The 25148-nt window shown below is 38.9% G+C and overlaps 1 protein-coding gene across 3 annotated transcripts in view; it reads left to right on the top strand.

Annotated features, from left to right (window-relative positions):
- The window catches only part of tbl1xr1a (TBL1X/Y related 1a), a 145060-nt gene that overhangs the window by 96342 nt on the left and 23570 nt on the right, over positions 1-25148 (top strand). For 2 of the 3 annotated variants that reach the window (XM_066708852.1, XM_066708851.1), the window contains one exon: positions 16273-16341. The exons of the other annotated variant lie outside the window; for it this stretch is intronic. The gene's annotated coding sequence lies outside the window, so the exon portion shown is untranslated. The remainder of the gene's footprint in view (positions 1-16272; positions 16342-25148) is intronic. 3 annotated transcript variants of the gene reach the window in all.

The following is a 25148-nucleotide window of genomic DNA, read 5'->3' as shown; positions in this document are numbered from 1 at the left end:
GCGTTTCACTTATGGCTCCACCCTTTAACTGGGCAGGAGGACAAAAAAAAAAAAAAAACTAGATGTCTTGAGTCTTAATGTTCTTGGCAGTCTTCTGTTCTGAACAACGATGGGATTGGCTGTGAGTATGTTACTGATCCTGCATTAACCTAGCATAACACTCCATGCCATTGTTCACATTCAGACTGCAAAATTAAGAGCATAGCTGGTAAACTTTCCATTTGTATTTTTTTTTTCTTGTACTAAATATGAAAAAAAAAATGACTTAAGTCTGAACTTTACTGCAGTAAAATGCTTTGTGAAACTGTGAATGGAAACATGTAACTTGCACTAATCCATATGATGCATTAAAATGATATGCATTTAACCAAAGCATGTTTTCATTAAAAACAATGCATTTTAAAACAGCACCTGCTGTTTGCTATGCATTCTTATGCAATCATAAGGAATCGGATGTAGTACAATTCAAAATGTTGGCTCTACGAGGTAGCAACTGGGGCGATTTGTTTTCGGGAACTCTTAGAAAAAAATACTGAGCAGCAGACCATAGATACAAATTTAGACTGTTGGATTGCATGGGGCATATTTTGACCTGCAGCCCAGAAAATAGCACAGAAGACACTGACACTTTTGATACACACTGATCAGCCATAACATTATGACCACCTGCCTAATATTGTGTAGGTCCCCCTTTTGGCGCCAAAACAGCCCTGACCCATCGAGGCATGGACTCCAAGACGTTAGCAGCAGATCCTTTAAGTCCTGTAAGTTGCGAGGTGGGGCCTCCATGGATCGGACTTGTTTGCCCAGCACATCCCACAGATGCTCGATTGGACTGAGATCTGGGGAATTTGGAGGCCAAGTCAACGCTTTGAACTTGTGATTCATCAGACCAGGCCACCTTCTTCCATTGCTCCATGGTCCAGGTTCTGATGCTCACGTGCCCATAACTTTTTCAGCAATTTGCGCTACAGTAGTTTGTCTGTTGGATCGGACCACACGGGCCAGCCTTCGCTCCCCACATGCATCAGTGAGCCTTGGCCGCCCATGACCCTGTCACCGGTTCACCGCTTTTCCTTCCTTGGACCACTTTTGTTAGGTACTGACCACTGCAGACCAGGAACACCCCACAAGAGATGCAGTTTTAGAGATGCTCTGACCCAGTCATCTAGCCATCACAATTTGGCCATTGTCAAAGTCGCTCAGATCCTTACGCTTGCCCATTTTTCCTGCTTCTAACACATCAACTTTGAGGACAAAATGTTCACATGCTGCCTAATATATCCCACCCACTGACAAGTGCAATGATAATGAGATTATCAGTGTTATTCACTTCACCTGTTAGTGGTCATAGTGTTATGGCTGGTTGGTGTGTGTGTGTGTGTGTGTGTGTGTGTGTGTATATATATATATATATATATATATATATATATATATATATATATATATATATATATATATAATACACTCACCTAAAGGATTATTAGGAACACCATACTAATACTGTGTTTGACCCCCTTTCGCCTTCAGAACTGCCTTAATTCTACGTGGCATTGATTCAACAAGGTGCTGAAAGCATTCTTTAGAAATGTTGGCCCATATTGATAGGATAGCATCTTGCAGTTGATGGAGATTTGTGGGATGCACATCCAGGGCACGAAGCTCCCGTTCCACCACATCCCAAAGATGCCCTATTGGGTTGAGATCTGGTGACTGTGGGGGCCAGTTTAGTACAGTGAACTCATTGTCATGTTCAAGAAACCAATTTGAAATGATTCGACCTTTGTGACATGGTGCATTATCCTGCTGGAAGTAGCCATCAGAGGATGGGTACATGGTGGTCATAAAGGGATGGACATGGTCAGAAACAATGCTCAGGTAGGCCGTGGCATTTAAACGATGCCCAATTGGCACTAAGGGGCCTAAAGTGTGCCAAGAAAACATCCCCCACACCATTACACCACCACCACCACCAGCCTGCACAGTGGTAACAAGGCATGATGTATCCATGTTCTCATTCTGTTTACGCCAAATTCTGACTCTACCATCTGAATGTCTCAACAGAAATCGAGACTCATCAGACCAGGCAACATTTTTCCAGTCTTCAACTGTCCAATTTTGGTGAGCTTGTGCAAAGTGTAGCCTCTTTTTCCTATTTGTAGTGGAGATGAGTGGTACCCGGTGGGGTCTTCTGCTGTTGTAGCCCATCCGCCTCAAGGTTGTACATGTTGTGGCTTCACAAATGCTTTGCTGCATACCTCGGTTGTAACGAGTGGTTATTTCAGTCAAAGTTGCTCTTCTATCAGCTTGAATCAGTCGGCCCATTCTCCTCTGACCTCTAGCATCAACAAGGCATTTTCGCCCACAGGACTGCCGCATACTGGATGTTTTTCCCTTTTCACACCATTCTTTGTAAACCCTAGAAATGGTTGTGCGTGAAAATCCCAGTAACTGAGCAGATTGTGAAATACTCAGACCGGCCCGTCTGGCACCAACAACCATGCCACGCTCAAAATTGCTTAAATCACCTTTCTTTCCCATTCAGACATTCAGTTTGGAGTTCAGGAGATTGTCTTGACCAGGACCACACCCCTAAATTCATTGAAGCAACTGCCATGTGATTGGTTGGTTAGATAATTGCATTAATGAGAAATTGAACAGGTGTTCCTAATAATCCTTTAGGTGAGTGTATATATATATAATTTCAGATCTCAATATTGATCAATCATTAATTTTTTTCGTTCCTGGCATGCATTTCATCGTAACTTTAGGCCTCCTTTTCAGCTATTCTATGTGAACGCACTTGTCTCCTAAAACCTCAACTGTGAACAGGGTCAGAAAAAAGCAGAACAAAATCTGAGCCTGCCATTGTAAGTTTGAATGGGGTCTTAGTTTTAGGCACAAAGAACAAAGCCAGGTTGTCTGTACAGAAACTAACACATGTTAAACAAAATCACTGGCTTAAGCGTCCGTGCCATGCCGTACCGTGCCAGGCCATTGTGGCACGCCCGTCCCCTGTTGTGGGAGGAGCAGAGTGATTGTGGGTTTGGTTTGTTTTTAGTTTTAAAAACAGACAGAAAACAACACTACGAGCAATAGAGCCTGATGTGGAAAGGACTTTTGTGTCTATTTCATTCTTTATGCTCTACATGATTGGATACATGTTTCTCTTAAGAGATACTAGGAATAGCTAAACGTGTATAGACAACTTTATATTTAGAAAAGCATTACGTTAACGCAAGAAAACATTTCCATGTGCAACAATACAATAAATATTTGCTATTATTGTTATTGTAATCATCATCGAGATATGTGCTAGTAGATATGTATTTTAAATTTTAACTTATTACTCTTACTACAGATTTGTAACTACATACAACACTTTTTGCCCGTATTATTATACAGTTGAAACAAAATACACACATTTCACGATTAATCATACAGTAACAGCAGCTACAATATAGCAGGTTATACTTTAACTGAAATGTGCACGTTTCAGTCATGGCGTTAATGGACGCATTTATTAAACCAGTCCTTAATGTAAATGGGCACACGTTAACTAAAATCATGTTCGCCTTCATAATGATTGTTATACAACAGACCAACACACCATTCACAGGACAACCTGAGACACCATCCAGTTGTTCATAAAATATTAATAAAATTGGCTGCTACCAATCAGTTTATTTTTAACTAGTCACGGCACTGCACTGGGTCCTGTGAAATCCATGTTCAGCAAGTTTTTAAATACACTCTGATATTAACTGTAAGCAGTATTTGTTTCTGTACATGGATTTCCCTCCATGCTGCTATAATTAAACTAATTTCTTCATGATCCCACACGGCACTTGAGATTATATCTTCCGACGTAGCTGATCTCTTCCCTGTCTGTCTGCAAGTCAAGCACACCACTTCTGAAAGATAGTTATTTCCTTAGTGGGTGTGACGGATGCTTATGGCCACGTCTGGCAGCAGATAGTTAACCGTCCACAAAACCTCCAGATGCTTAAGCCAGCGGAAACGCCCGTTTAAGCGTCCGGGGCCGGACTGTATAGGTGACACTTAAGGCTCTTATTGTCTTAGGCTCGGGTTAGGGGGTTAGGCCACTTTAGCATACTCCTATTTTATGGGTCTTACTGCACTATAGGTGGATTCTGTTTACTAAATTAACAAAAACAAATTGAGTCGATAGTGTGTGCCTACCAGTGTGCCTGGCTCCCAGGTTAAACAGTTGTTTATTTGTGATATAAAGAGAGACTTATTACTGCATGTGATATCCTGTGATGTTGGGTGATCGGCAAACGTTACAGAATTCACAGGCTGTTTTGGAGTTTATTTCTTTATATATATATATCCAGTTGTGAGAGTTAGTGAACCCTTTTGAATTACCTGCATAAATGGTTCCTAAAATATAGTCTCATCTTCATCTAAGATAAACACAGTGTGATTTACCAAAAAACACACAAACATTTGTACTTTTACATGTCTTTATTGGACACATTGTTCAAACATAAACACCATAAGCTGGAAAAAGTATGTGAACCATGACCAGTAACTGGTGGAACCTCCTTTGGCAGCAATAACCTCAAGCAAACATTTTCTGTAGTTGCTGATCAGACCTGCACAACGGTTAGGAAGTATTTTGGACCATTCCTCCTGATATTTTTCGGACATCTTGCATGAACAATTTGCTTCAGGTCATGCCACAACATTTCAATAGGGTGAGGTCAGGACTCTGACTTGGCCATTCCAAGATGTACATTTTCTTCTGTTTAAGCCATTCTGTTGTAGATTTGCTTTTGTTTTTAGGTCATTGTCATGCTGCATGACTCAACCTCTTTTGAGCTTCAGATCATGGTCTGTTACCCTGATACTATCCTGTAGAATTTGCTGATGCAATCATTGAGGGATTCAAAATTTTAAGTCATCCAGGCCCTGAGGCAGCAAAGCAGCCCCAAGCCATGATGCTCCCTCAACTTCATCCCAACTGTGAAGCACAGTGTTGGTTTGCAGTATTATTTCTCCTCCAAACATAGCATTGGATCAATTTTTGTCTCATCTTGTCCATAGAGCATTGTTCCAGTATTGTTGTGGAACATCCAGGTTAGAGGTCGACCGATTAGTGGATTTTCAAAACCAATACCGATAACAATAATTAGGGTGGGGGTAAAAGCCACTATCTGATTAATCGGCCATTCCCCCGCCCCCCCCCCCCCCCCCCTTTTATCAATAAAATCAATATATTGCATCAAATATATAGCACTCAATGTAAAATTGCAACACTTTGAACTTTATTATCAAAAGAAATTGCAGTATGAACAAAAAAATAGTATAAAATAAATATAATAACAAATAGATCAATTCAAAATAAAGCAAAAAATAATAAAAGTCAATTCTGGAAAATTGAGAAAATTGGATTAAAAATTTGGGAGTTATGAAAGATTTTGAAAGAACTGCAGCATTAATTCAACATTACTCTTTATAGATAATTGCTGAAAATAAACTACAAATAATGAAATGCCAGTAATAACAAACTTTGGGTACTTTACTTATTTTCAGATATAACTGCTAGCTGTAGAAAGTGTAGAGATGTGAATAAAGCTGCGGCACTGAGAGGCTCACAGATGGCAGAGCTGCTGCTCATCTGACTGACCCGCCGCTCACACAGGCTCAGTCATGGCCCATGCACTGGCTCAGCTAAAACAGAGAGCAAGACTCGCTTTCCATTTGTAGATTCAAAATAAATAATAGAAACGAACAGGTTCATATACAGAAATATGAATCTACAAATGAAAGACTTGTGCAAATAACTCGGTAGATATTAGAAAAGATCGAAATGTTTAAAAAAAATGCCCATGCTGCTCCGAGTGTACAATAAAGTCATAAGCAATATTTTTAAACGCAGCTTTTGTTATTCTTCACTACTAAACTACGTAGTGGACATGAATAATATTTAAACTGAGTATTTAATCGGTAGAAAAAATAATCCAGTGGGTAAATGTTGCTGTCAGAAAGCTCTAAAATGTCCATGGGATATAAGAGCTAATTAGCTATTTATAGTACTGCCACAGTCGTAAACAAAGTACCTTCCTTTTAATTTTGTTTGTTTTCAATGTTTGATTTACAACTTGTATGCGTACCTCTTCTCTCAACCGAAGTTGTTAAGTGAGCATCAATTTGAATTTCTAGCCAAGCAGGTCTGTGTGCTGAGCCAAGTCACATGTGACAGTAAACTCTATGAGGAAGTCAGTGATGGTTTTCATTTCACCACTAGATGCGGTGTTTATCCCCTACAACAAGGATATTAATGTATACAAACCCAAAAAACTATCGGCCATTATCGGTGTTCATTTTTGACAATTGCTGATAGTTTCAAAAAGCTGTTATCAGCCCCGATTAATCAGGCCTCTAATCCAGGTGGTTTTTGGCAAAACTGAGACAGGCAGCAATGGGTTTTTTTGGGAGAGCAGTGGTTTCCTCTGTAGTATCCTCCCATGAATACCACTCTTGTGTAGTGTCTTTCTGATTGTGGACTCATGGACACAGATGTTAGAAAGTGCAAGGTATGCCTGCAGATCCTTAGCTGTTACCTATGGATTCATTATCACCTCCTTGACCATTATACGACATGCTCTTGCTGTGAACTTTGCAAGGCGCCCACTCCTAGGGAAAGTAGCAGTGGCGCTGAATTTTCACCATTTGTATACATGTCTGACTGTAGACTGATGGAGGCCCAATTCTTTGCAAATGCTTTTGTAGCCTTTTCTAGCCTTATGAGCCTCAACAGCTCTTCTGAAATTTCTTTTGACCTGGCCATATTCTATTTCAACAGATCTCTGTTTTGAGGGGCAGACTTTGTTGTTAACCAAACTTTTTTGGGTTTTTATATGGTATTGCACCTCTAACCCACACCTGAATGTTATTGATTGGAACACCTCTCTTCAATAATCCACTTTCAAAGAAGTCATTATCCTAGAGGTTCACATACTTTTTCCAGCCTATGCTGTTTGAACAATGTGTTCAATAAAGACATGTAAAAGTACAAATGTTCATGTGTTTGTTAAATCACTATTGTTATGACTTAGATGAAGATCAGACTATATTGTAGGAGCTATTTATGCAGGTTTCCAGGTAATTTGAAAGGGTTCACAAACTTTTTCTCACAACTGTATATAATACACATTAGGGGTGAGCGATATGAACTGAAATTAATATCACAATATTTTCCGGACGATAGCCGATATATCAGGATATACAAAAAAAGGAATGTAATTTCATGAGCCCTTCAAATTATATTAATAATTAATAAGAATTAATAATAAATGACAAAATATTCCTTTTAACCTTATAAAACCAGAAAAGGTGAGGCATTGGACATAGTATTTTTTTATTGTGCAAATGATTTTCTATTGCAAAACTGTGCACGCACATAACATACATAAAGGTATATGGATTAAATAAGTATAAAGTAAAATTTAATATGAAAATATTTGAAATTACCCAGGGTGTAAAGAGAAAATGAAAACAATGCTTCATGGAAAATAACTTTTTGGATCTGTAAAAAAAAAATAAAAAAATACCAGTGATTACAATGTTATCTTTTAAACTGTAACTTTGTAAAGCTACATGTACACAGGGTGTGACAAGCAGACTTTGGTTATTCTGCACAGAAACATTCATAGGCTTAATAACCCTTCTTTATATAGCTATTGGATTGAAAATGTACTGTATGTTTTATGATTTATTTATACTGTATCACTTGACTGAAATTATGAATAAAACAATATTATATTTTATTATATATTATATATTATATCACAATATCCACAATATGACAAAATCCATATAATGGCACCACGTCATACCAGTATTCACATTCATACTGGAATACCACCCACCCCTAATATGTATGTGTGCATGTATGTATGTATGTATACATACAGACGGGTGACAAATTAAATGAAAAACCTGAATAAATAAGTGGAGGAACATAACGATTGCAGATGCGTCCAAACAGGTGTACTGCATGATACAATTATGCAATGAACATCCTATCATGCTCTGTGGCATGCATAAAAATGCTGAGCAGGCCCTTTGACCTTGAAAAGGAAGAAGACTGCAACAAATACATAGCATTATGTTGAACATTGTTCAATCCCAGGTGGGTGCACTGCTGTTGTACCCTTGAACAAGGTACTTTACCTACATTTCTCCAGTAAATGCCCAGCTGTATAAATGGGTAAATATAAAAACTAAATGTGATATCTTGTAACAATTGTCTGCTAAGAAATTGAGTAATAATATGTTGAGGGTGGTTTGGAAACGTGGAAGAGTAAGTTGTTTAGTTAAGTAGATTGTATAAATTAGCTAGATAGTCTAATACATTTTGTATTTTGCTGACCGGAAAACATTGCAACAAGGACAATGTTAAGGCATTTTCATTGCAGTTCACATTGCTAAACTATTATATGAAAATTAAATTAATAAAAAATGATAGAAAAACATTTTGGTTGGTCAGTAACAACTGTAATTGCAGAATATTCCTTTATAAACAGATACTCGCAACCTTTATAGTTAATTTGAAATTGTGACAAAAAAAGTTGACAATATCATGAAACAACAATAGTATGAGAGTTAGACACAAGATGCTTGAGAGTTGACAGGTCTGCTTACTGCTGCTGTTATTGTGACATTTCCTTAAAAAAAGTTCAGAACTTTTTGCAATTGCAAAAATTGTCACATTGCATTATTTCGCATTTTATGTATGTTGCATTTTGAATGGGGGTGGTGGTGGTGACTATTAGAGTAGTCATGGACAACAGCTGTGGAATTATCGATAGTCAAAATATGTCATCCACATCCCATATTTATAATTTATAATATATAAAATACATATGGTAATAGAGAAATGCATTCAAGATTTTATTTTTACACTTTCAGTCACATGCAAAAAAAAATCCATAGCGGCTGATCTTTTATCCCAATATGGCATTATTTTTATTATGCTCTTTGCTGCCCTCTAAGGACTGCAAATAAATGATCAGCAACAGACCACAAAACAGAAGAAATCCAGAAAAACAGAATTAAAAAAAAAAAAAGTTAAAGGTTTCAGCTGTTTGTCACCATATGTAAAATATTTAAAACCTTTTGTATTGTAATTGAATATGAGGTGTAACCATTTAAAGTTGGTCTGACTGAGTGTAGCCACTTTACGATTTTGACAGGTTGTGCAGGGTTAGCTCAGTGAGAGAGATTCTAACTGTAGCTGGAGCTAATTTATCGCTGCTGTCAAGGTAACCGCCACTGTACATTACATAAGCAAACAATAACCTTTGAGCTTAGCTGCTTTTGTTAACTTCCTGGGCCTAGACTATTTGTTTGATGTGGGTGAAACCAGGGGGCATCCTGTCAGTTTACATATCGGAGGTTTCTGAACTAAGACCCCGTTCACATTTGAGATTTAGGCCGGCCCAGGGCCGCCTTAACTCATGTGTGAATGGGGGTCATAGTTTTAAGGCGGCCTTGGGCCGGGTGAAAACGAGTCCAGTTTTTTGACCCGGCCTAAATCCTTGGAGGCGGCAGAAAGGCGACCTAAATGTAAATATGAATGGGCCCGGGCCCGGGCCCTGGGCCGGGTGGAAAGCGTCAATGTGTGACGCAACTCAAGCCACACCCCCAGAGACTCACGTGTCTGATTCAAAGGAGACGCCGCTTCTCGCCAACGCAGACGTAAATACAGGCACCAAAAAGGCTTACACGACTTCACAAGACAAACAGTATTTTCTGTCTATTGTTTGAATGTCATATCAATCTATAGCCTTAAATGTACAGATACATTTCACTAGCACACATCTTTATATATACAGTGCATCCAGAAAGTATTCACAGTGCTTCACTTTTTCCACATTTTGTTATGTTACAGCCTTATTCCAAAATTAATTAAATTCATTATTTCCCTCAAAATTCTACAAACAATACCCCATAATGACAACGTGAAAGAAGTTTGTTTGAAATCTTTGCAAATTTACTAAAAATAAAAAACATAAAAAGCACATGCACATAAGTATTCACAGCCTTTGCTCAATACTTTGTTGAAGCACCTTTGGCACCAATTACAGCCTCAAGTCTTTTTGAGTATGATGCTACAAGCTTGGCACACCTATTTTTGGGCAGTTTCTCCCTTTCTTCTTTGTAGGACCTCTCAAGCTCCATCAGGTTGGATGGGGAGCGTCGGTGCACAGCCATTTTCAGATCTCTCCAGAGATGTTCAATCAGGTTCAAGTCTGGGCTCTGGCTGGGCCACTCAAGGACATTCACAGAGTTGTCCTGTAGCCACTCCTTTGTTACCTTGGCTGTGTGCTTAGGGTCGTTGTCCTGTTGGAAGATGAACCTTCGCCCCAGTCTGAGGTCCAGAGTGCTCTGGAGCAGGTTTTCATCAAGGATGTCTCTGTACATTGCTGCATTAATCTTTCCCTCGATCCTGACTAGTCTCCCAGTTCCTGCCGCTGAAAAACATCCCCACAACATGATGCTGCCACCACCATGTTTCACTGTAGGGATGGTATTGGCCAGGTGATGAGCAGTGCCTGGTTTCCTCCAGACATGAGTTCAATCTTTGTTTCATCAGACCAGAGAATTTTGTTTCTCATGGTTTGAGAGTCCTTCAGGTGCCTTTTGGCAAACTCCAGGCGGGCTGTCATGTGCCTTTTACTGAGGAGTGGCTTCCGTCTGGCCACTCTACCATACAGGCCTGATCGTTGGAGTGGTGCAGAGATGGTTGTTCTTCTGGAAGGTTCTCCTCTCTCCACAGAGACACACTGGAGCTCTGTCAGAGTGACCATCGGGTTCTTGGTCACCTCCCTGACTAAGGCCCTTCTCCCCCAATCGCTCAGTTTGGCTGGATGCCAGCTCTAGGAAGAGTCCTGGTTGTTCCAAACTTCTTCCATTTACGGATGATGGAGGCAACTGTGCTCATTAGGACCTTCAATGCTGCAGAAATTTTTCTGTACCCTTCCCCAGATCTGTGCCTCGATACAATCCTGTCTCGAAGGTCTACAGACAATTCCTTGGACTTCATGGCTTGGTTTGTGCTCTGACATGCACTGTTAACTGTGGGACCTTATATAGACAGGTGTGTGCCTTTCCAAATCATGTCCAATCAACTGAATTTACCACAGGTGGACTCCAATCAAGTTGTAGAAACATCTCAAGGATGATCAGTGGAAACAGGATGCACCTGAGCTCAATTTTGAGTGTCATGGCAAAGGCTGTGAATACTTATGAACATGTGCTTTTTTTGTTTTTTATTTTTAATAAATTTGCAAAGATTTCAAAAAAACTTCTTTCACGTTGTCATTATGGGGTATTGTTTGTAGAATTTTGAGGAAAATATTGAATTTAATCAATTTTGGAATAAGGCTGTAACATAACAAAATGTGGAAAAAGTTAAGCGCTGTGAATACTTTCCAGATGCACTGTATTAAAGAAGTATAGGCTCGGTAAATTTAAAATAAGTGTGTGTAGCTGGTAAACTTGCTATTGTTTTTTCTTGTACTAAGTATGATTGAAGTCTGGAATTTAACAGTATGCATTTTACACCTGAAAATTGAATTGTGAAATTATGAACGGGACCTGGTAACTTTATTCACTTATCCGAATTTTGCATTAAAACAATATAAATTTAACTGAAGCAGGTTTCCATTCAAAACAGTGCATAGCTGTTTACTATCCAATCCGATATGCGATTATATTGAACTGAGCAGTACAATTACAAATGCCGGCGTTGGAGGTAACAACTGGAAAGATGCAGAAATTAAAGCACTGTTTACAATTTGGATGAAAGATAGTTAAAGAAACCGAAGGAAGTGTACGAGCACTGCTGTCGAAGATGTAACTACAGAAGTGATCACAGAAGGCTTCTTTTGATGGGTATCAATCATTCGCCTGACCAAGTTAAAAGGAAAATAAAATGCAAAGATCAGACTTTGAAAATGACAACAAACACAGTGGAGTCCAGAGAAAAGGTTGCACATTTATCCGAGGAACTCTGAGAAGAAGTACTGAGGAGCAGCTTGGGTTGCATGGGACAGATCAACCTGCAGCAAACCGCATCGAAGACACTTTTGAAGTACTACTACTATAATATATGTACTGTATGTGTGTGTGTATTTAATACACATTTTCAGATTATAAATTTCAATTAGGCTATTGATAACTAATGCATATGATTTTTTGTGATTTAATGTAGATGTCCTACTAAATGTGCTTCACTTTCGGGTGAATTGTATAACGGCACTTTTAGACTTGCAGAACCGAAGATAGGCATTTGAAAAGAGAAATATATGAATTCGGTTCCCCATTGAACCAGCACATTTTTAAATGATATTAGAAAGCTTCGGCTGCAAAGGGTTAAGATTACTTTCAAAGCAAATATAGAACCGATCAATAGCCGATATATATAAATATTAATAAGTTGTGATTATAAATACATTGCATACACCTGTAAGCAGACCTAATGTCATGCGTAACTGGTTTGTTTGAGCAGATTTGTTTAATTCACGCCAAGCATTTCGTTTAGGACTCCTTTTCGCCCGCATATGTGAACGCACTTAGGCCTCCTAAAACTGCAACTGTGAACGGGGTCTCTAAAAAAAAATAGAACTAAATTTGAGGTGGCCCAGGGCCGGCCTAATAAGTGTGATATAGGTCTCTAATCCATTGCCTGCTATTGACCTTGGAAGATGGAACTTTACACCAACGGAGTGTATTATTAGGTACATGCAATGATCAAAAACTATGACGTTCATTGCAACCCTTGAGGAAGGGCTTTTGTGCCGACCTGATGTAAAAGTCTGCCCAAATCTGCCGTAGTCTTGAGACACACAATTGCTTTTGTCTACTAGTGGGGTTATATGTTTTCAAAACCCAGAAGCCATTTTTTGGTTCCAAGTATCAAAAAGTGAGGGGACTTCCAGTAATTTTTAAACTCATACCACACCACACAGCAAGAGGTAGCCTGTCTCTACGGCATCATGAAATGGAACAAAAGTCACCAGTCTGTCTTGGAGGAGGTCCAGAACTTCCTGTCACAGGATGTGGAATCTGAGACAGATAACAATACTGCCTCCACTAGTACAGCCAGACCAATGAGTTTCAGTGAACTAGTTACAAAGGTAAAGGCAGTGGATCCCATGTGTTAAAGTTAATCAAGGAGAGAGCAGAAGCCATTTTAATTGGGTAATTAATTAACAAGAGATTTCTAGTGTCTGTGGTATAGTAATCTGTAACCCAGAGGAGTTCAGAAAAAAAGGAAATATGACAAATTTTAAATAATAGCTGAAAATTACCCTATTGGCATAATCTGGGACAGTGGTTTAGTGTTTAGTCCAAAAGCTTCTTCTGGAAAGACTAAATGTATTATTGAAAGCTCCCTAAAGCATGAAATAGCTCAAGGTGAGTGGTAGCTCTGCGGCTGTACAATGCTGTCCACTCCATGATTAACGCTGCAAAAATTAACATTCTGCAATTTTGTTGTAATGAGGCTGGATATCGCAGCCGAGGTCTTTGAAATCCAGAAGCAGCAATGTTATTGTTGGGGCTATTTTAGGATAATTTAAGGGAAATCATCTCAGAGGCCAACGTGTGTTGTGCCTGTAATTTTAATATTAAATTGTTTTGCATGCTTCTCTCGCGATCTGCCATACATACAGAGAATATGAATGTGGTGATTTTTATATATGTATGATTTTTAACCCTCAGAGCAATAAGCTCCCAGCATTGCCCTACATGTCAGGACTACAGCGTTCTCACACAAATCACAGTGCTTGGTATAGCAAATTACATAATTTTACATAAATTAATATAATTGATAAACATTGAAGTTTTTAATTCTTTATATTATTCGTTTATTTTTTTAATTAATACAGAAATGTGCATTGGCAAAAGTTATACAGACACCATTTTTACAAAAACAATGTTTACAAAATTAACTTGGCTTATAAACACTTACAAGAAATCTTATATGAATCCCCAGAATGTTCTTTTTAAAATACAAAAAATCACAGATGTTTACAAATAAGTATTCGAGATATCATCAGTTTTGCAAGAACAACAAACAAAACAAAACCAAAGTAAATCAGCCGGTCGGCTTGTGTTATGTGTTGACTAAATATAAAAGCATCTTCAAATGTACTGATAAATATTGTTGTCATTATGACCCAGTAATATGTATTCATAATAATCATAATATAGGTACATTGCTTACTTTGCATTGATTGTTAATGCATGTTTTCAACTCAGTGCAGATGTGTTTTCTCCTTTGCTAAGAAATCAGCCGGTCGGGTTTGCCATGTTGAATACATCTCGGACTATTAATTCTGTGTATATTTTAATCTTAGCGTTTTTCTTTTGTGTCAGTTCTGTTAGGTTGAAAACGGGATTCTGACATTTAGGTTGACTAGCTGAAATAAACTAGAAATGTCTTATTCTGTACCTTCACCCCCTCCCGCTTTTCCAAATAGCTGTCATAACTGCTATTGTTTGTTTTAAGAGCTTTTTGATTGGTTAATACTCACAACAGATCTCTCTGCTATTGGTTAAGACAGTTTGTTGTGATGCAAGTTTGTGTCGAAAATTGGCCCTGTAGTCCTCTAGCAATGTGACAGGGACAAATTTCAGCACGCGCTGTAGTCCTGGAAGGGTTAAATGAGTGATGGCATTATCATGCAGTGCTGAGCTGTTGCCTCTATTAGTGCTGGGCCGTGCTGTCACTGCAGTGCTAGGTCTCTGCAGAGTGCTGGCCAAGTCCCTGGCCAGGAAAATACATCTGCCCCAGAATTGTCCTGTCCAAGGTCAGGACAAGCACTTAAAATGTAGGCACCTGCCTTATTTATGTTTCAAATCACAGGAAAGGCAGCTAATTTTGTTTGGTGACATTTTGAGAGGATGCAATTAAGGAAGCCCTCCCAGCAGGTGCGACTTCACAAAGAGCCCTTAGATTGGCGGAAGACTGTGCAGTCGTTAGCCCCTACATGTATAGGAAGTGGGCAGACATCCCAGGGTGTCATTATCTGCCAAGACAATGTGTTTGTAAACCAAACTTTACAGTGTAACGGGGCCAATTAAATGTACTAATATCCCATAGAGGTACCCTTCCTTTGCCCTGTTATTTATTAATTTATTTTCATTAAAAGCCCCCTAAGCATCCTTAGTGCTGCCAGAGACAGTGATCTCACTCAACTGATCAGAATCTGCTAAAGCTGCTGCATGTAAATTTCAAACGAGCTGTGGAGGCCTGATGAAAGGAGAGGGACGAATTCAGAGCTCGCAATGAAACGTGGCGCACATTGCAGTGGGATTTAAACACTGCCAGGGTAATGTTTTTAAAATGTATTGCATCAGAGGGGATGCTAAAAATTAATTCTGCCTGCATAGTGATATTTTGTAAGACGGTTATCCCTGCAGATGAAGATGGTATTGCATCTGTGTAGTGAGGTGAAAGTGGAAACCCACAAGGAGAAATAGTACAGGGTGTCTTTTGTAATTTTGTACTTGCAACTGTTCACTTGTCCACTGAAATGTATATTAGTCTGACATTGTCATGGCATGTCAATACAATGGTTATTTCTTATGCTTTCTAACTTGAATGTGAAGAATGCAGAGTATATTGCAGATTTAAAGTCTGTAAAATAAATGTCCATGTTTAAATAATAAATAAACGCTAAATCTAAATGAACTTGTGCAAAAATCTTCTGCAGTTAGGGTCTTGGGACTGAATGTAAAATCCAGACCTTAATTCATGTTTGATCTGAAGGATCCCCTTCTGCTGATTAGTTGTGTAAAGGAGGATAGAATTTGAAAATCACTACACTTTCGCTCCATTTTAACTTCGCACCTCTAATGTCACCGGACAAGTTCTGTTCCATACTTACTATCAAAAGCTATAATCACTTTTTATGTTTATTACAATACCGCAAAATCCTAAAATTGATTATCTGAAATTTTCAAATTAAAAATGGAGGACAAAGGAAAGGAGGAACATGTGCCCAAACTGAGATGTTATATGCATCTTATGACACTTTTACAGTACGCAGTGATATTTATTATTGTACTTGATAAGTAGAGGTTTGAATTTGAATTTCTGAGTGTATTTTGATACTTGTTGTATTGTAATTGCTACTGAGCTTTTAGTTCCAGTGAAATTAAAGGAAGCTGTCTAGGTGCAGGCGTTTAATGGAGAAGGCAGCAGATTAACTGTGTCTTTGGTTTTCACAGGTGCCACGACTCTTGGACAGTGCTGGTGTTAAACATTTGTGTTCTGGAAACCTCAGAGTTAAGACTGTGGTAAGTTTTAAACTGAATATTTCACATCATAGTTGGTACCCATAAAACCAAATACCCAAACAGAATTCCTAGGAGCAGTCTATTGACATTGTTTCAGTGATTCAGTGAAAGTAGATTGCTGCTTTTCTGGTGATTTCTTATATATTGTGATACAGATTAGAGTTAAGACTATCTATTTTTGATAGTGAATTTCAGGTCTTGGTGTGGGGCATGCATGCCCAGGGATCTGGGTTGTAAGTCTCACGCCTGTGGAAAACAATGGGGAAGTTTTACAAAAGGCTGTACAAAGTCAAATAAACCATAGGCCAGGTCTTGGCACTAGCTAACACTGTTAACACAAGTAGGGTCCTAGCTATGATCGGGCCACTACTTGTATTCTCAAAACAATCAGACAAAAATCCGGTCTTCATGTTGTTTTGTACTTGATATTGGAAATTGGGGGTCTAAAGACGTAATCAGGGTCGTAGTCCGGTTCAGGTTGAGTTCCAAAGCAGAGTGTAAAAAGGTAAAGGTCGATATCCAGGTAAACGGTAGGCCTAATCAGCACACACCTTCCTCTCCTTCCGCAGTTCATAAGCTCTCCTAAATACCCAACTTTTTTAAGGGCCGAAAATTCACAATGAATTTTAATGTGCAGAGCCTGGTTCTGGCTCGGTTCGAATATGCAAGTCGTAAAGGGGTATCTGTCCAATTGTTGCAGTCTATAAAGTTGATAAAAGCAGTGGATCATGTCAAATGTTACATAGCCTTTTTCGCTTACCTTGTCCTGAACATACTGTCAAAAATAAAATAATAAATAATACAAATCAGATCATGATTTTAACAAATGTATTTCATTGAGCATAAATACCTTTGTATGTGAGTAGTAGTTTACTGAGGTGTTGTTCTGGAGTCTGAAAGCAGGGGTCTGCTTTATCTCTAATGAGCACTGACTTTCGGCAGGATTAAAGAGAGTTTAGTATTGATTTTCCTGTCAGTTCATCAGCCAGCAGAGCCTTGTTACTGCCCGTCCAGTAACCATTCAGCAATTGTCACAAGCAGTTTTTAATCTGCCGCTCGCAGCTTAAATACAAAAATGTTGTAATGGCTAATCTTTGAGGACATCAAATCAATAGGTTTGTTCTGATCTGTTGATTCCGTACAGGGCTGCTACTCCAAGGCAAACACATTTACTGACATGGTCCTGTACAGGATGACTGGCCAGGGAAATATGTGTGTGTTGATGTAAATGTAATCCAGTAATACCAAGGTTAAAGTTTACTGCAGCTTTTGACTACCCAGATGGGCACTTAAAACTGTCAGTCAGCTTTAAGCACAGCATTGTGGGAAGTTGTCCTGTAATTGGATTGTACAATTACTTTCTTTCCAGAGATGGAAGGGACTGTCAATCAGGCAGGCACGTGTTGAGTGAGGAAAGCACCACAGCCTGGTAGACTGGTATCTGATCCTTTTTGGGAACTGGAAACTTCTCTGAGTTTGTAGTGTTGTTTGTGAAGGTGGAAGAGGGAGTCCCAGGCCATTAAAACCAGAAAGGAAAAGACAAGCAACATGATGTACTGGAATATCAATTACATTTGGCTTCTAACACAATACAGTACAAGCTTTCCATTAAAGCACAGAGCTTTGAATTGCTTTTGTGGTGTGTATTAACAAAGAACAGTTTCTGTTCTTGAAAAAATATAATTAAAGAATGCTTTACATGGTTAGATTAAAGTATGTTTTATGGGCTAATGAAGTTTGCATTTACTTTGTCTAAACATTGGACTAAGATGAACAGCACTTTTTTTTTTTTTTTTTTTTTGGTTATACTTTTTTGACCCTGATTTTTGCGTAAAACACACTTATTTCTGTAAAACTTTATACAAATGCATGTCGTAAGCTGAAACTCAAGAAGTGCATGTTTCAGCAGAAATTATGGCCAATCTAACATGAACTTTACACAAGGCAGTAAATAACTGTATCGACTTAAAGTTGTTAAAAATCATGGCATTTGATCTATTTACCCCCTTTATATATCACTCGTCTTGCGGGTCCAATAAAAAAAAAAAAGTTATATACACAAGGATATAACTTATGTTTTGTTGCAGGCCTCAGAAATTATAAACGGCAGCAATACATCAAGAAATAGGAACATAATACAGTGCATAATGTAACCATAATACTGTACTGTGCATTTTAAAATTCTACACTATTGCTTTACAGATGAGAATGTGTAATCACTAAATACAATAGATTAGGTCAAACTGTAAAAGTAACACATTGCACAAGCCTCCTATACTACATGTAACAGTAGCCTGTAATGTATATCACAACAACAATTTGGTTAAAAAATAATGAGGTTAATTATATTCAGAGGCATTCACATCTTGACTATAAAAAGAGGGAGCCAACTGTGATATATCCAAATCGGCGGTATAGTGAGGGGTGATTATATTATGAGGGGGTGGTGTATTTATTAGGAAAGCTATTTTCAATGGTTGTTTTTTGTTTTCTGTCTCCTGATTTAGTGGGTAGTAAAAATACGATCATCCGTATTGTATTTTAAGCCAACTATACTTGGTTTAAACTGAATCTCCATTTTAGCATAAATTCATCAATCTTCATTATGGATGTTGCCCATGTATTTCTAGCAGTAATCATTAAATGGCAGAAGAGCAGAGGTCATAATTAAGGGCCTGAGAGCTATGTGTGTCTGGGGATCATGGCTGGGAATGTCATATATCTTTCCTGACGGAGCTGAGTGTCAGGAAATTTAAACTTTATCCTCATCTCCCATTTGCAACTATTCCACGCATGGTGTCACAATATACAGCTCTGGAAAAAATTGAGACCATTGCATTTTTTTCTTAAATCAGCATCTCTACTGATTACTACTGAGGTACTGATTAGGTGATCACCTGAACCAAATCTTATTTAACAAGGAAAAGTATAAAAAACACTGCTGTGGTCATCACTATCCTCTTGCAATAGGACCAGCTGGATGGCAAAAACAGTGCTAGTAGTACCTCAAAAGTAAGTGGAATCAAAAAATAACTATTGACTATGCCAAAAGAGTTGAAAAGGAAAGTTTTGAGTGAGGAAAAGAAGGGTTCAATTCTGACTTAACTGGCAGAGGGATACAGTGAGCGTCGGGTTGCTTCCATCCAAGACAGCATTTCAAAAGAACAAGGTCAAGCAGCAGACATTGGGGACAACAAAGCTACAGACCGGCAGAGGGTGAAAATGACTCTCCACTGATGGGGATGACTGCCAACTCATTTGAATGTCACCAACCGTAGGATGGCATCAAGTGACCTACAAAAAGAATGGCAAACGGCAACTAGGGTGAAGTGCACGGCGAGCACGATTCGAAACAATCTCTTAGGGTCAGGGCTGAAGTTGTGAAAAGCTAGAAAAAAGCCCTTTATCAATGAGAAGCAAAGAGCCAGGCTGAGGTTTGCAAAAGACCATAATCATTGGACCGTAGAGGACTGGAATAAGGTCATGTTCTCTGATGAGTCCAATTTTCTGCATTGCCCAACACCTGGTCGTCTAATGCTTAGACAGGCAGATTTGTCTTTGTGAAGGACGCAAGAATCAAGCCACATACAAGGTTGTCCTGGAAGAAAACTTGCTTCCTTCTGAGGATTGTTTTTTCCAGCAGGACAATACTCCATGCCACACAGCCAGATCAATCAAGGTGTGGATGGAGGACCACCAGTTCAAGAGGAAGATGGATGGTCACAAGCCATCAAACAAAGCTGAGCTGCTTGAATTATTGCACCAGGAGTGGCATAAAGTCACCCAACATCAATGTGAAAGACTGGTGGAGAGCATGCCAAGACGCATGAAAGCTGTGATTGAAAATCAGGGTTATTCCACCAAATATTGATTTCTGAAGTTAAAATATTAGTATTATGTTTAAAAATGAACATGAACTTATTTTCGTTGCATTGACAACACTGCATCTTTTTTGTAATTTTGACCAGTTGTCATTTTCTGCAAATAAATGCTTTAAATGACAGTATTTTGATTTGGAATTTGGGAGAAATGTTGTCAGTAGTTTATAGATTAAAACAAAAATGTTCATTTTACCCAAACACATACCTATAAATAGTAAAACCAGAGAAACAAATAATTTTGCAGTGGTATCTTAATTTTTTCCAGAGCTGTATACAATCCAGTCCAATCCATATTTTTGAAAAAGCTGTAAGAACATGCCCATGTGCCGAAATGCTTTTCTTAGCATCAACAGAGTGGGGAACAACAGACAAGTATCGCTGGGCCAGTTTTACAATGTTGTGAAAGTGTGACTGCAGACCTTCAAAAAGAGATCACTGCTCCATTCCATTCCATTGCATAAAAGCAATAGCCTTCTGAATCAATTTTACAGTTGTGAGTGCAGCAATAGTATGGAATTCAGCAAGGAGTTATCCAGGTTTTAAATACACATAGAATAAAACGCTCTTACTGCTCTAAGGAACTGGTGTGCTGGCTGGGTGAAACGGGGCGTTCTTTCAAATTGGTCGGATTGGAAGTAGCCATTCATTTTGTAACTTAAGTGAATGTTTCAGTGCACTGGCATTGCATCACTTCATCATTGCTATTGCTGTTGCTCTCCTTTAAGTGCTTGGTATTGGTTAATTATGTTGACATCTGTTATTGTATACGTGATGAACCGGGAATGTATGGGTTTTCTAAACTAAATTAACAAGCTCTTTTCCCTACTGGGCTATTAGTTCTGAGTTATGTCTGTACATGTTCAGAAATGTCAAGGAGATGTTTCAGTTAATTTCAAGCTGCTTTGTTGAAAGAAATCTTGGTTTCCTCTATTGCACAAGACAGGTAAAACTTTAAGAAACTGGTGTGTCAGTTGGTCAGTCTGTCAGCAACTTACAGAGCTCCTCAGCAGGGCTGTGGGGTCGCTTCCTCTGCTTTAACACCCCTGGTGGATTCAGGCCACACAGTGCCAGTCTCCACTCCTGATAAGCGGTGGCATGGAAGTGATCTCATTAGTACACAAAGTGCTCAGTCGCAATGGAAAATATCCCTGTCCATGTAGGGCCAGGGCTGACTGTGTGCCAGCCTTCTCCAACCCTGCAGATCTTTGAAGAGGTCCAGACAATCAGCAAAATGGAAGTGCTTTGAACAATGCCTGAAATGTGTGCCAGAGAGGGATGGAGAACAGTGTTGCTCTGCCTGCAGTGGAAAATGAAATCCAGAGCTGCATGACCCATAGTCCTTCTCCACACTTAAGTAGATTCTAGAGTGTAACTTTTAATTTGATTTTTTTTTTTTTGGGGGGATAGGTAGCAGGTTTCATATCCTGCCTGATTTTTATATCCTGTTCTCTACAAAATGAAATGGAGAACCAGGCAGTAATCTTTGTTTTGGAGATTCACTAGTCGTAATTCAGATTATTTTTGTTTGTTCTTATTAGAAAACAAAAACAAATATGTTGTGTATGTGAGAGAGATTATAACCTTCTGTTCTGTTCAGTATCTCATGATACGTCTGACCTGCTGAAATAGGATATATTTGATTTAAAGAATGAACACACACAGGCTGAGATCCTGGATTTGAGATTTAGAATTACAGTATGCAGCAAACCTCTGCATTTTAAGCACAAAAAACTGGTATTGGAGAGATTTTGTCCATGTAGAGGGTGGCTCTTGATAGCCCAACTGTGACTGGTAATAAGCGAACTATCATAAGCGAATCTTTCTCACATTTTCCGGTTGAAATGTTTACGGTCTGAGCAGGGAGAGGTTTCCCTGTTCTCACATCAGGTTTTATTTATTCGTTAAAAGAAATGGCCTGAAGTGATTTGTCAGCTGTAATCACTGTTTCCTAGAAGGAATTATAATTATTTCCAGTCAGACCCAGTGGAAACTATTGCTCTTCTAGAACCTAGGAGGAGGAGGAGGAGGGGTGGGGTTGGTATAATAGATTGAAAAAAAAAAAAAAACTAAAAAAATAATGGGTGGGAAAAAAATCTGCCATATAATGTCCTTCTATTGGTCAGATTGGCACTAATGGATGCAAACTTGAACCAGGTCAAGTGAGGTGCCATATTCACCTCCACACTCTGTGATTGTCAGGAGTTCTGCACAGTTCTTTATTTTTTTCAGTGAGTAGATTACAAAGATGGTGTTTTACTGCCACATCTTTTCTAATTTGCTACAACAGCATCCACTAATGTGTGGTATGTATTAAGCAGAAATCTTTGTCGTTCTCTATTTTTCAGTCTGCTGTCCCTTTTGTAACTCTTTAACATCTTTCAAGGCTATGGATAGATAGATTTACAGGATAGATTTAAATGTTTATTTTCGTCTTTGACCTCAAATGTGCCTTTTGTTTATTGCTGCATTACTAAATAAGCTATATTAGTGATTGTGTGGAACCTCATGTTAAACGCATCTTGCCTCTTGTTTTTATTTTATTTATGGTTTTATTAATTTATGGATTTTTTTTTTTTACCACCCTATTTCAATTGATCCGTCTAAAATTAAAGGTTCACGTTATTAAAATGTGTTTTACAAGAACAATTGAAATGGAGAAAGTGTTTTTTTGTAAAATAGTGCAAAGCAGTTTATTATTAACAGATGTCTCCATTTAAAAGTGATCGAGAAAGAGGGGAGAGTTTCCCACAGTTTTAATTACAGGTTTAAAGTCAAAATTTGTGTTTCTGAACAAATTAAAAATGCGGAGTTCTGTGTGCATTCTCGATTGTAATAGCACAGGTGCTCATCAGCGTCTTTGAGAGTTTTATAATGGGATTAATAAAGGCACCTCCTGTAGCTGCGGCTTATCCCAAAACTCATCCCAAAAGCTGCACAGACTGTGTTAGTGTGTAAAATCTTGTTCCTTAGCTTCACACCATGTGTTAGTAGGGATGTATTCCCCACTGCCAGGGCCCTATCAACTAAAATTTGTGCTACAGTCATTGACCCCGGCCGTTGGCTGCCTCAAATTTAGTCCGGCTTTTTTTAGAGACCCTGTTCACATTTGCGTTTTTAGGAGGCCTGAGTGCATTCACATATATGGGCGTAAAGGAGGCCTAAACAAAATGCATGGCGGGAATTAAACAAAACTGCTCAAACAAAACAGTTACGCATGACATTAGGTCTGCTTACAGGTATATGTGATGTATTTATAATCACAACTATTATTAATATTGATATATATATATATATATATATATATATATATATATATATATATATATATATATATATATATATATATATACACTGATCAGCCATAACATTATGACCACTGACAGGTGAAGTGAATAACACTGATAATCTCATTATCATGGCACCTGTCAGGTGGGATATATTAGGCAGCAAGTGAACATTTTGACCTCAAAGTTGATGTGTTAGAAGCAGGAAAAATGGGCAAGCATAAGGATCTGGGCGACTTTGACAAGGGCCAAATTGTGATGGCTAGACGACTGGGTCAGAGCATCTCCAAAACTGCAGCTCTTGTGGGTTGTTGTCTGCAGTGGTCAGTACCTATGAAAAGTGGTCCAAGGAAGGAAAAGCGGTGAACCGGAGACACGGTCATGGGCGTCCAAGGCTCATTATGCACGTGGGGAGCGAAGGCTGGCCTGTGTGGACCGATCCAACGAGCTACTCTAGCTCAAATTGCTGAAAAAATTAATGCTGGTTCTGATAGAAAGGTGTCAGAACACACAGTGCATCGCAGTTTGTTGCATATGGGGCTGCGTAGCCTTAGACCAGTCAGGGTGCCCATGCTGACCCCTGTCCACTGCCGAAAGCGCCTACAATGGGCACGTGAGCATCAGAACTGGACCACGGAGCAATGGAAGAAGGTGGCCTGGTCTGATGAATCACGAGTTCAAGGTGTTGACTTGGCCTCCAAATTCTCCAGATCTCAATCCAATCGAGCATCTGTGGGATGTGCTGGACAAACAAGTCTGATCCATGGAGGCCCCACCTCGCAACTTACAGGACTTAAAGGATCTGCTGCTAACGTCTTGGTGCCAGATACCACAGCACACCTTCAGAGGTCTAGTGGAGTCAATGCCTCGACGGGTCAGGGCTGTTTTGGCGGCAAACGGGGGACCTACACAATATTAGGCAGGTGGTCATAAGGCTATTGATCGGTTCTGTATTTCCTTTGAAAGTAATCTTAACCCTTTGCAGCCGAAGCTTTCTATTATAATTGAAAAATGTGCTGGTTCAATGGGGAATCGAATTTATATATTTCCCTTTTCAAATGTCTCTTCGGTTCTGCAAGTCTATATACAATTCACCCGAAAGCGAAGCACATCTGCAATAAAAACACACACACACGGTACATATAATATATTACAGTAGTAGTACTTCAAGTGTCGGTCTCTTCGGTGCTGTTTGCTGCAGGTCGATCTGTCCCATGCAATTCAAGCTGCTGCTCAGTATTTCTTCTGAATTCCTCAGAAAAATGTGCAACCTTTTCTCTGTACTCCACTGCGTTTGTTGTAATTTATAAAGTCTGTTCTTTGTATTTTGATTTTCCTTTCAACTTGGTCGGGTGAGTGATTGATACCCATCAAAAGAAGCCTTCTGTGATCGCTTTTATAGTTATATCCTCAGACAGCAGCGCTGTACACGTCCTTGGGTTTATCTTCCATCCACATTGTAAACAGTGCTTTAATTTCTGCAGTTGTTACCTCCAACACCGGCATTTGTGATTGTACTGCTCAGCTCAATATAATCTCATTTCAGATTGGATAGTAAACAGCTGGTCTCATTTTTAAATTCATTGATTTGAATGGAAACCTGCTTTGGTCAAATTTATATTGTTTTAATGCAAATTTGGGA

Source organism: Amia ocellicauda, chromosome 7 (assembly GCF_036373705.1).
Source record: "Amia ocellicauda isolate fAmiCal2 chromosome 7, fAmiCal2.hap1, whole genome shotgun sequence".
Taxonomy (NCBI): Eukaryota; Metazoa; Chordata; class Actinopteri; order Amiiformes; family Amiidae; genus Amia; species Amia ocellicauda.
The sequence above is the reverse complement of the archived record's forward strand: the minus strand, read 5'-3'. Positions and strand labels throughout refer to the sequence as shown.